The sequence below is a fragment of the Photinus pyralis genome, unplaced genomic scaffold, assembly GCF_008802855.1.
Source record: "Photinus pyralis isolate 1611_PpyrPB1 unplaced genomic scaffold, Ppyr1.3 Ppyr1.4_LG4, whole genome shotgun sequence".
In the NCBI taxonomy this organism is placed as follows: Eukaryota; Metazoa; Arthropoda; class Insecta; order Coleoptera; family Lampyridae; genus Photinus; species Photinus pyralis.
The window spans coordinates 19,742,988-19,753,558 of NW_022170511.1; the positions used below are offsets into that span (position 1 = coordinate 19,742,988).

Below are 10,571 nucleotides of genomic sequence, written 5' to 3' on the forward strand. Positions count from 1 at the left end.
AAAAAAAAAACACACGCCGCTGACCGGCCAGCTAGCTCTGTTGACCAAATAGTAAACAGCGGAGAGAGCAAGACCAATACACAGGGTAGTGGGTGACAGAATTAATACATTTGGTAATGGCTCATCATATATCATCGATTCCAAATAAATCTTCACTACTTACTTTTGTGGCTTCTTGTAAATTTCCGGGGCGCCACCTAATTCCAATTTAAGTTTCGCTTACACTACCGGAACTAGGAAAGGTAGCTTTAGCTTTAAAATAGGCAACTAATGACCCACAAATAAAAAGTTTTATTCGGTGCACTGCACCATGAAACAAATTCAAAATTGCACAACCTAGATTCCCCACTGGGAATTCATAATCTTATTTAAGGTAAGCAGCAACTAAAAATATGAATCCTCCCAAAGTTAACAAAAGAAGGGGTTTACATAAAATTTCCCATAAAATGTTGAATAAAATACACCAGAATCTCTGGAGTTAACACACAAATATCGTTACAGTGGCAAAATAATGAATTAAATTGAAAATAGATACCTTAATTTATAGCTGGAGTGGGCAATGAAATTATTCGGTTCTTACGAGCTCGTTCGTACCTTACATAAATTGTTATCACTCCATAACGAGAGAAATCTTTTGACTAGCTAAAATATTGTACCCCAAAAATGTCAAGCTTACCAATTAACAGTAATAATCTTGGCTCTATGCAGGCCAATTATCAATTGATCACCACCGAGGTGGGTCAAATGCAAACACACAAATTTACAAAAAGGTTTAACAATGCTACATCACCGTACGATCAATGTTTAGGTCTTCTTTTCCACAGGTCCTGGTATATGGTTGCACGTTGAATGACAAATGCTGCTCTAAGTGTTACACAAAGTATCGGAAGCAAGGGAGCGGCTTCAAGATATGTACGACTCGGCCATTAAGTTATTTCAATGGTTTGATGCTAGATCGGACACACTGCACTCCAGTACTTAGTCGATTTACTTTCCTATGCCCCCTTACCCGCAACACAATGTGGTCTATAGTTTCGTTTCACAGGTAAACAGTCGGATCGTAGTTCTTGACCCCAATACGTGAACTCTAAAATAATAAACTAATGGGTGGTACGTTTTTACACAAGAATAAATGCGAACCTCTACATGGAGAGAGTCAACGGAAAATAAAAGAGCTTCGTGAACGTACGAAAGTGAATGGAAGTTATCCTACGATCGTTGTCAGAATGGTCCCCTAAAATAGAAATAACGGTAGTGTGGATTCGAACACACAGAGAACTTACAATTATGCTTACGTTCCTTTAGAAGAACTCCTTTCGGATTAAATGGTTACCATGCCAAAAAGAAATGGCAGGTACAATGATGGTTCACTTGTTTTTAAAGATGCTTTCGCCAAATTGTTGAAAACAAATGAACAGGAACTAAATTAGCACTTAAATCAGGATGAACCGCACGACCGTTCTCTTCGGGTTAGCAAGTAAAACACGCTGAATTTTTCCATTTCCGGCCCCAATGAAACAACGATGTTTTGCTCCGACCAATAACGCGGTCAATCGAAGCTTACAATACCATATATGGTTACGGTATCAAATTACATAGGTTATCTAAAGCGGAAATTGGCTTTTAGACCAATAATAGGAATATACAACATTAAAACGGGCAGGTACGGAAATAAACGAATGTGAAGGTTACAAAAGGTGACTACCACAGAATAGAAAAGTTATAAACAGGGTGATTGAAATGGAAATACTAACAAAATGTTGATATAATAATAAAACTGTTACACTCCCCCTCTCCTTCGAGAGGCGGGAAACTTCCAAGAAGTTTATCCGACGACCTACTAAAGTGAAACCCAACAAACAGCACAACCTAATCTAGTGAAAACCCAAAAACAAAAATAACCCGGAATCCCACTCATCGATCCTGCCGTACCAACACAAGTGACTCATTCACAACAACTATCGCTCTAGATTCGCTAGGCAACAGCCAAACTCTTCACGCCTTCCAAGAGTTCTTCAGCATTCGGCTGGTACGAGGAAAAAAAAAGTGAAAAACCAAAAAAAAACAAGCCAAAGAAAGTGTATCATGAAGCAATACAACTTCCACAAACAAAAACTGAAAGGAATAAAAATAAAATAAAGGTGTATACTAAGTGAAGGAAGCAAAGTGGATAAGGATAGGGTAGTAAAAGTGGTAGGTGGGTAGGCTGTTGCCCTGAGTCATACAAAATTCACACTCCCATGTAGCTCACTCAAGAAGATACAACAGGATCCACAAGTGGCATTCCTTCCCGCCCCCGGTAAAAACTCCCATCCCAAAAATACAAAAACAAACTAAACAAAACGACCCATCCCAGAAGAGTACGATAGAGGATAGACGTACAGGAAACCCTCCCAGACAAACACAGAAGAAAAAAAAGATGCCTCCTCACTGCCACCATGTACTAGCACGATGAAATGACAGGAGGTGCTATGAGATAGAAATGATCATTAACACATTCGCAGAGAAAGAAACTTAGTCACTCTGATTCCGGAGAGCCTGTGGTCACCGAAGCTTGCACAGGTCATCTCCTTCCTCGTGTTCACATGCATTCATAAGTTCATACTGAGCCGGGGGAGTCTTGTGATCCCGAAAGATGCACAAGGCCTCGCACCCTTCTCGTAGCTCAATCATTCAATGTTCATACTACGAAAAGATGAGGGTGAGATGAAATGATAACATAAAGAAGGGCTCTGGTGAACGAGCAGGAAGGTTGCACCTGGAAAGAAAGATCGGCACAACCCCCTAATGGACCAACCGACAGTCCCCATCCAGCCATCCCAAAAAATTGCGTGAAGACAAAGTGTCAACACTAAATGAAGTCAAATCCGATAATAAAAGTCAAAAAGAGTAAAATCCAACAACAGCTAACGTCCGTCAACGGTAGACAATTCTAAAAAAAAATACCAAACCTAACCATGATCTTCCGGCTCAACATAGGGCTTAAGATCTTGGACATGCCACAGGCCTGCGGGTTTTCTATCAGCATCCCTCAAAGCGTAAGTGAGATACCCTACTTTACGATCAATCGTAAAGGGTCCTAAAAATCGAGGAGCTAATTTAGCAGAATAATCCTTAGTGGCGTCTGAAATAGACTTGTTTTTACGCCAGACCTGATCTCCAATCTCATAAGTTACATGCCTTCGTCGTAAGTCATAGGTTCGCTTGTTTCGGTCATGAGTATTCCTAATCCGTTCGACTATTTTAGTGTAAAGTTGTTGTTGTTGGGCTAGTCGTTGTTCAACATCAATTGGTTCATTGTCAGTCAAGTCAGTGTCGAAGCTGTCCCCTCGAATACGAAATTCTTTCCCAAAATTAGCACGGTAGGGAGTAACACCAATGGTTTCGTGTTTAGAGGTTCTAATGGCACAGGCAATCGAAGCTAAATTGACATCCCAATGTCGATGATTGTCCTTAATATAAGTGGAAATGAGTTGCTTTACCACCCGGTTCACACGTTCCGCAGGATCGGCTTGAGGGTGATAAAAGGGTGTAAAACGGACTTTAACATGATAACGGTCACAAAGGTTCATAAAAAGACGGCTGCGCATTTGCACACCGTTGTCGCAAATAATATGTTGAGGTACTCCATACACAAGAAACACGGACTCTTCAATGCACTTGACCAAAGTTTGGGCATTCGCAGTCCTTACGGGGAAAAGAAGTACAAACTTACTCAAATAATCAGAGACAACCAAAAGGTGAGTGCGTCCCTGAGTAGAACGTGGTAAGGGACCAATGAAGTCTAAACTGATCATTTGCCAAGGCTCGTAAATCCTAGGGTGAGATCCCATAAGACCAGCAGGTCGTAGTTGTTCAGGCTTCTGTTCCGCACAAGTGGAACAGCGTCTAATAAAACGTTTGGTGTCAAGAAGCATTCTGGGCCAATAGTAACGTTGGTGAATACGCCAGAAAGTTTTATACACTCCGAAGTGTCCAGATGTGACATTGTTGTGGCATTCTCGTATAATGGCACGGCGAAAATTATTGGGAACAACGAGTTTCCATTTTTCATAGTCTCGGGTGTCCGAAGCGGTTTGAACGTACTTGTACAGTAGACCATTCCTCGTATTCCATCCAGGGTATTTCTGCGGATGTAGTTCCAGTCGATCAAACATACCACGGTACCAAGGGTCGGTGGAGTTACGAAATTCTTCGGGATTGACAGTTTCGTCCGAAGGGGTAATAGCATCGACGATGGGTACGGTGCGTGATAAAAGATCAGGTACCACATTGTCCTTACCTTTACGATGTACCAGGGTAAACGTGTACGGTTGAAGACGAAGTGCCCAGCGTGCTAAGCGTCCCTGGGGATCTTTAAGAGAATGAAGCCATAGGAGAGAATGGTGGTCGGTTACCACGGTAAATGAAACTCCCTCGAGGTAGTGGCGAAGTTGCTCCACTCCCCAAATGACAGCTAAACACTCGCGTTCAGTGGTGCTATAGTTACGTTCCGCATGGGACAAGGATCGAGACAAATAACAAATCACTCGTTCTCCATCGGGAAAAGTCTGAGTTAAAACGGCGCCTAGACCATAGGCTGAAGCGTCGGTCTGTAAAATGAAAGATTTGGTGAAGTCAGGACAGTGAAGTATGGGTGCAGTAGCTAAAAGTTGTTTTAATTGCACAAAGGCTTCTTCACATTCTGAAGTCCAATCGAATTTAACATCCTTCTTAAGAAGTCGGGTTAAAGGTGATACAATAGTTGAAAATTCCGGTATAAATCTTCTGTACCAACTACAGGTACCTAAGAAACGTCTAACTTCCTGAAGATTAGTAGGAGAGGTAATATTGAGAATAGCTTTTACTTTGTCTGGGTCCGGATGCAATCCATGAGCGTCGACCACATACCCTAGGTATTTCAGCTCAGAACGGCAAAAATGACATTTGTCCTTGTTAAGAATGAACCCTGCAGCACGTAGTTTATCGAAGACGGTTTGCAAAATTCGCAGATGCGAATCGAAGTCCTGGGAAACGATGATGACATCGTCCAAATATACGAGGACATTAGGTTGCAGTTCGGGTCCTAACACGGTGTCGATTATGCGTTGGAAGGTGGCTGGGGCGTTGGTGAGACCGAAGGGCATACGACGAAACTGAAAAAGTCCTCGCCCAGGCACAGTGAAGGCCGTATAAGGTCGGGAAGATTCGGTCACCTCGACTTGCCAGTAGGCCGCCTTGATGTCGAGCGAACTAAGGTAGCGAGCGTCTCGAAGTTGGTCAAGAATGGTAGAAATATAGGGAAGAGGAAATGAGTCTTTCACAGTCAAAGAATTAAGCTTGCGATAATCCACGCAGAAGCGATAGGTATTATCTTTCTTCGGGATTAAACATACAGGTGAAGCCCACGGACTATTAGATGGTTCTATGACGTGGTCTCTCAACATCTCATCGATGCAGGTGTTGATAATCTTTTGTTTAATAGGGTTAACGGGGTAATAGCGTTGTTTAAGGGGTGTCGCACCCTCGACAAGGCGTATCTCATGTTTCCCCACTGTAGTGACACCTAACTGGGTCCCCATGGCTTCGAATTTCTGATCAAGGAGGATAGCTAAGGATTTCTGTTGCTCAGCAGTAAGATGTGGTTGGTCGATAATAGCCAAGCTCCGTACAGTTGTTGGAGTTGTAGCAACAAAATGCCAACAATCGTCAGAAACGTTGGGAATAATTCCCATCCTATCCCAGAAATCAATTCCAAGGATCAAGTCGGTAGTTAAAGAAGGCATAACAAGCAAATTTAATATCACGGTCCTATCTTTTAAAGTTAACGGAGCTATGATGTAACCGATGGACTGTGCATCAACACTATTAGCAACGGTACACGAAGTAAGTTGTTCCACAAATTTTAAATTAAGTTGTTGTAATTTAAAGCAAAGGTCTTGATTAATAAATGAGCGCGAAGCGCCGGAATCTAACAATCCTATTAAAGGAAGGTTTAATATGGTGAGTTTAACATAAGGTCTTAAATCGTTATTGACATGTTGAAGTAAAAAGTCTAATTTGGGTTTGGAAGAAGATTTCAAAAATTTGGTTGTCGGAACCTCCGAAACCTCGCGACAACCTAACGAGCGTTTCGTGGTCCGTTTCCCGAACAGAATGTACATGAACGAATAGTAACCCCAGTGGTTCCACATTTATAGCAGAACAATTGTTTGGGTTCCGGGCAATCCACACGGTTATGTCCTAATCGTTGACAATTGAAACATGGTGACTCACGCGTTTCCATTGAGTGAATAGGAAAACGTGAGGTGGTAGGTCGTTGATTGGGGCAGCTAAAACCTGGCTCCAATAATGGTAAACGAGTCTGAGTACGTAAAGCGTCGTGTCGAGCTAAATCTTGTCTAATAGCGTCAAAACGATGGCATTCAAGCAAAAGTCCGTCCAGAGTGTCCGGTACATTTGGTCCAAGTTTCGTAAGGTAAAAGGGCAAAAGGTTTCGACGAATAATTCGCGTTTGTTCGCGTTCGGTGGGGGGATTTAATAATCTAGCAAAAAGTCCCTGCATTACGGCAAAATAAATATCGACTTTTTCGTTGGGTCCCTGGATTCTTGCCTTAATTTCATCCAGTAAATCCTCTTGATAATGAGGGGGTAAGAAAGCGTCCCTCAATAATTGGGTCAGGTGTTCCCATGACGTCGCTCGGTAAGAGTTGACATTATACCAAGTACTTGCAATTCCATCGAATAAATCGTAGGCGGTTTCGAAGAGTGTTAAGGTATCAACCCCTCGCGCGCGAGCCATACGTTCCACCCTGTCCAAGAAAGAGTTCAAAGTCTCCCCTTTACTATCTCCCGAAAATTTAATTCCCCATTTGTGCACAGGAGTGCTATGAACAGATAATTTAGGGTGCACCTCTGCAGTAGTTCGAGTAGGTGTTGAAGTAGTAATAGGTGCAGCAGATGGTAATAAAATAGTATCGTTGAAGCGGAAGGCTTTGTTATCTAACGATGCCCGAAGTTGACGAAAAACAGTAACTAATTCCGAAATCTTAAGGGTTTGTTCAGGAGTCAGGGTCAGTAATGTTCGAGTCCGGTGTAAGCGTCTGTCGGCATGTGCAAACATAGTTACAATTGAGAGGTAAGAACCACCCCCATAAGCATCTTCAAAAGAGTCGATACGAGTTTGTAAATTATGGGCTAGCTCTGTTAAAGCTACCAAATCGTCATCAAAAGAGAAGGGATATATCGGAGCGACATAGCCAGGTGCTTTCTCCAACTCTAAGAGCTTCCTAAGGATGTTCCTACTTTCAGTGACAGTTGACCCTACTTGACCACCCCTGATTTCGACTTCATACTGCAGTTCAGTGTCTCGTAAGCGATTAATGTCCATCGCCATAATAGTAATTTATAATATTCAAAAACAATGAGAATAATGATTAGGTAATAACACCTAATACAAATACACCATATAATAAAAGTGAACTAAGTCACACAATGAAAACAGAAGTACAGTAGGTTCAGACTTCTTTGGATCGAGTTCAAATTCAAAAGTTGAGTAAAAAATTGTACAAATTAAAAGTGATTAAAATCTTACTTGAAGCGATTGCCAATTGTTTATAATTCTCCACCTTTTTATGGTTACACAAAAACAAATGTTAAAATTAATTCAAAAACAAGGCCACTAAAGTTGAAGAGCCAATTTTTATAATGAAAATTTCAATGACAAACCAGGCCACTTTAGTTGAGGCGCCAATTTTTATAATGCGCAAGCTGCAAAATGCTAGGCGCTACAAAATACCATGTGCTTTAATAATAAAAAAAAAACACACGCCGCTGACCGGCCAGCTAGCTCTGTTGACCAAAGAGTAAACAGCGGAGAGAGCAAGACAAATACACAGGGTAGTGGGTGACAGAATTAATACATTTGGTAATGGCTCATCATATATCATCGATTCCAAATAAATCTTCACTACTTACTTTTGTGGCTTCTTGTAAATTTCCGGGGCGCCACCTAATTCCAATTTAAGTTTCGCTTACACTACCGGAACTAGGAAAGGTAGCTTTAGCTTTAAAATAGGCAACTAATGACCCACAAATAAAAAGTTTTATTCGGTGCACTGCACCATGAAACAAATTCAAAATTGCACAACCTAGATTCCCCACTGGGAATTCATAATCTTATTTAAGGTAAGCAGCAACTAAAAATATGAATCCTCCCAAAGTTAACAAAAGAAGGGGTTTACATAAAATTTCCCATAAAATGTTGAATAAAATACACCAGAATCTCTGGAGTTAACACACAAATATCGTTACAGTGGCAAAATAATGAATTAAATTGAAAATAGATACCTTAATTTATAGCTTGAGTGGGCAATGAAATTATTCGGTTCTGACGAGCTCGTTCGTACCTTACATAAATTGTTATCACTCCATAACGAGAGTAATCTTTTGACTAGCTAAAATATTGTACCCCAAAAATGTCAAGCTTACCAATTAACAGTAATAATCCTGGCTCTATGCAGGCCAATTATCAATTGATCACCACCGAGGTGGGTCAAATGCAAACACACAAATTTACAAAAAGGTTTAACAATGCTACATCACCGTACGATCAATGTTTAGGTCTTCTTTTCCACAGGTCCTGGTATATGGTTGCACGTTGAATGACAAATGCTACTCTAAGTGTTACACAAAGTATCGGAAGCAAGGTAGCGGCTTCAAGATATGTACGACTCGGCCATTAAGTTATTTCAATGGTTTGATGCTAGATCGGACTCACTGCACTCCAGTACTTAGGCGATTTACTTTCCTATGCCCCCTTACCCGCAACACAATGTGGTCTATAGTTTCGTTTCACAGGTAAACAGTCGGATCGTAGTTCTTGACCCCAATACGTGAACTCTAAAATAATAAACTAATGGGTGGAACGTTTTTACACAAGAATAAATGCGAACCTCTACATGGAGAGAGTCAACGGAAAATAAAAGAGCTTCGTGAACGTACGAAAGTGAATGGAAGTTATCCTACGATCGTTGTCAGAATGGTCCCCTAAAATAGAAATAACGGAAGTGTGGATTCGAACACACAGAGAACTTACAATTATGCTTACGTTCCTTTAGAAGAACTCCTTTCGGATTAAATGGTTACCATGCCCAAAAAGAAATGGCAGGTACAATGCTGGTTCACTTGTTTTTTTAAAGATGCTTTCGCCAAATTGTTGAAAACAAATGAACAGGAACTAAATTAGCACTTAAATCAGGATGAACCGCACGACCGTTCTCCTCGGGTTAGCAAGTAAAACACGCTGAATTTTTCCATTTCCGGCCCCAATGAAACAACGATGTTTTGCTCCGACCAATAACGCGGTCAATCGAAGCTTACAATACCATATATGGTTACGGTATCAAATTACATAGGTTATCTAAAGCGGAAATTGGCTTTTAGACCAATAATAGAAATATACAACATTAAAACGGGCAGGTACGGAAATAAACGAATGTGAAGGTTACAAAAGGTGACTACCACAGAATAGAAAAGTTATAAACAGGGTGATTGAAATGGAAATACGAACAAAATGTTGATATAATAATAAAACTGTTAATTTCCCACGTGTCTCTGATATTGGAGGTATGTTAATCTGCGGGTTTGCATGGTGGAGGAGACTGCAAAGAAGGGTAGAAAACGAGATTTATTCAAGCGCACTAGATATTTAGAGGGGATGTTACGCAATCTCCAAAGAAACTCCCACTTAAAAGACTGACAATTTGTACCTGACGCAAGCTCGATGCAGCTTTTTGAAAATGTAAAAAAAAACGCAATTTTGAAATACCCGAGTGCGTCAGATTATTATACAGCCGATTTACTTTGATATCCTAGTAGTGCTGACCCCATAATCTGATGATAATTTAGAGAGATTCTCTTAATCTGACGGTTGGAAAAAACATTTTTTGAAGTGAAGCATTTTTGGAAAAGAGAAAAAGAACAAATGAGACAGACACATAAATAGAGCTCTACAAGCAGCACTTTATTAAGGTACTACAATGAAAGCAGGAGAAAGAGGAGGTGACAGAGGAGGTACGAAGAGAGGGGGTGCTAGGGAAGAGATTAAGCAGCAATTAAACAGACTGAAGAAAGGGATGAAATAAGAAATGACGCTTGGATTTTCCACACACATCGTTTTAAGCAGAAGCTGAGGATATTAATAAAAAAATATGGAAAGGAGGTGTAATACTGCCGATTCGCAAAAGAGATGGTAAAGGCTGTATGGATTAGAAATGGAAATAGAGGAGAATATAAGAGAAAATACAAATGGGATTCAGAAAATGGAGATCGATGGGAAAAAAAGCGAAAATATGATAGCGTTTTTCATGGATTTAAAGACAGTGTGGAAAGGGAAAAGGTGTAGAAAATAATGGGAAAATAGATAATAAATTAAAGAACAGAATCAAGGAATTATATGGAAAGACAAGAATGAGGGTAAGGATAGATGGGAAGGAGTCTGAAGTGTTCTGGACATTAAAAGGATTGAGACAGGGATGTCCACTTAGCCAAACATTTGTACATAGGAGATATAGAGCGAATATTATGACAGC

The 10,571-nt window shown here is 40.6% G+C and overlaps 1 long non-coding RNA gene across 1 annotated transcript; it reads right to left on the minus strand.

Annotated features, from left to right (window-relative positions):
• Positions 1-8,371: 8,371 nt before the first annotated feature.
• On the minus strand, positions 8,372-9,573 carry LOC116167720. Its single transcript, XR_004144618.1, has 3 exons — positions 9,077-9,573; positions 8,934-9,027; positions 8,372-8,880 (listed from the first exon to the last, which is right to left on the minus strand). It is a non-coding gene; the product is annotated as an uncharacterized LOC116167720 (long non-coding RNA).
• Between the last annotated feature and the right edge of the window lie 998 nt (positions 9,574-10,571).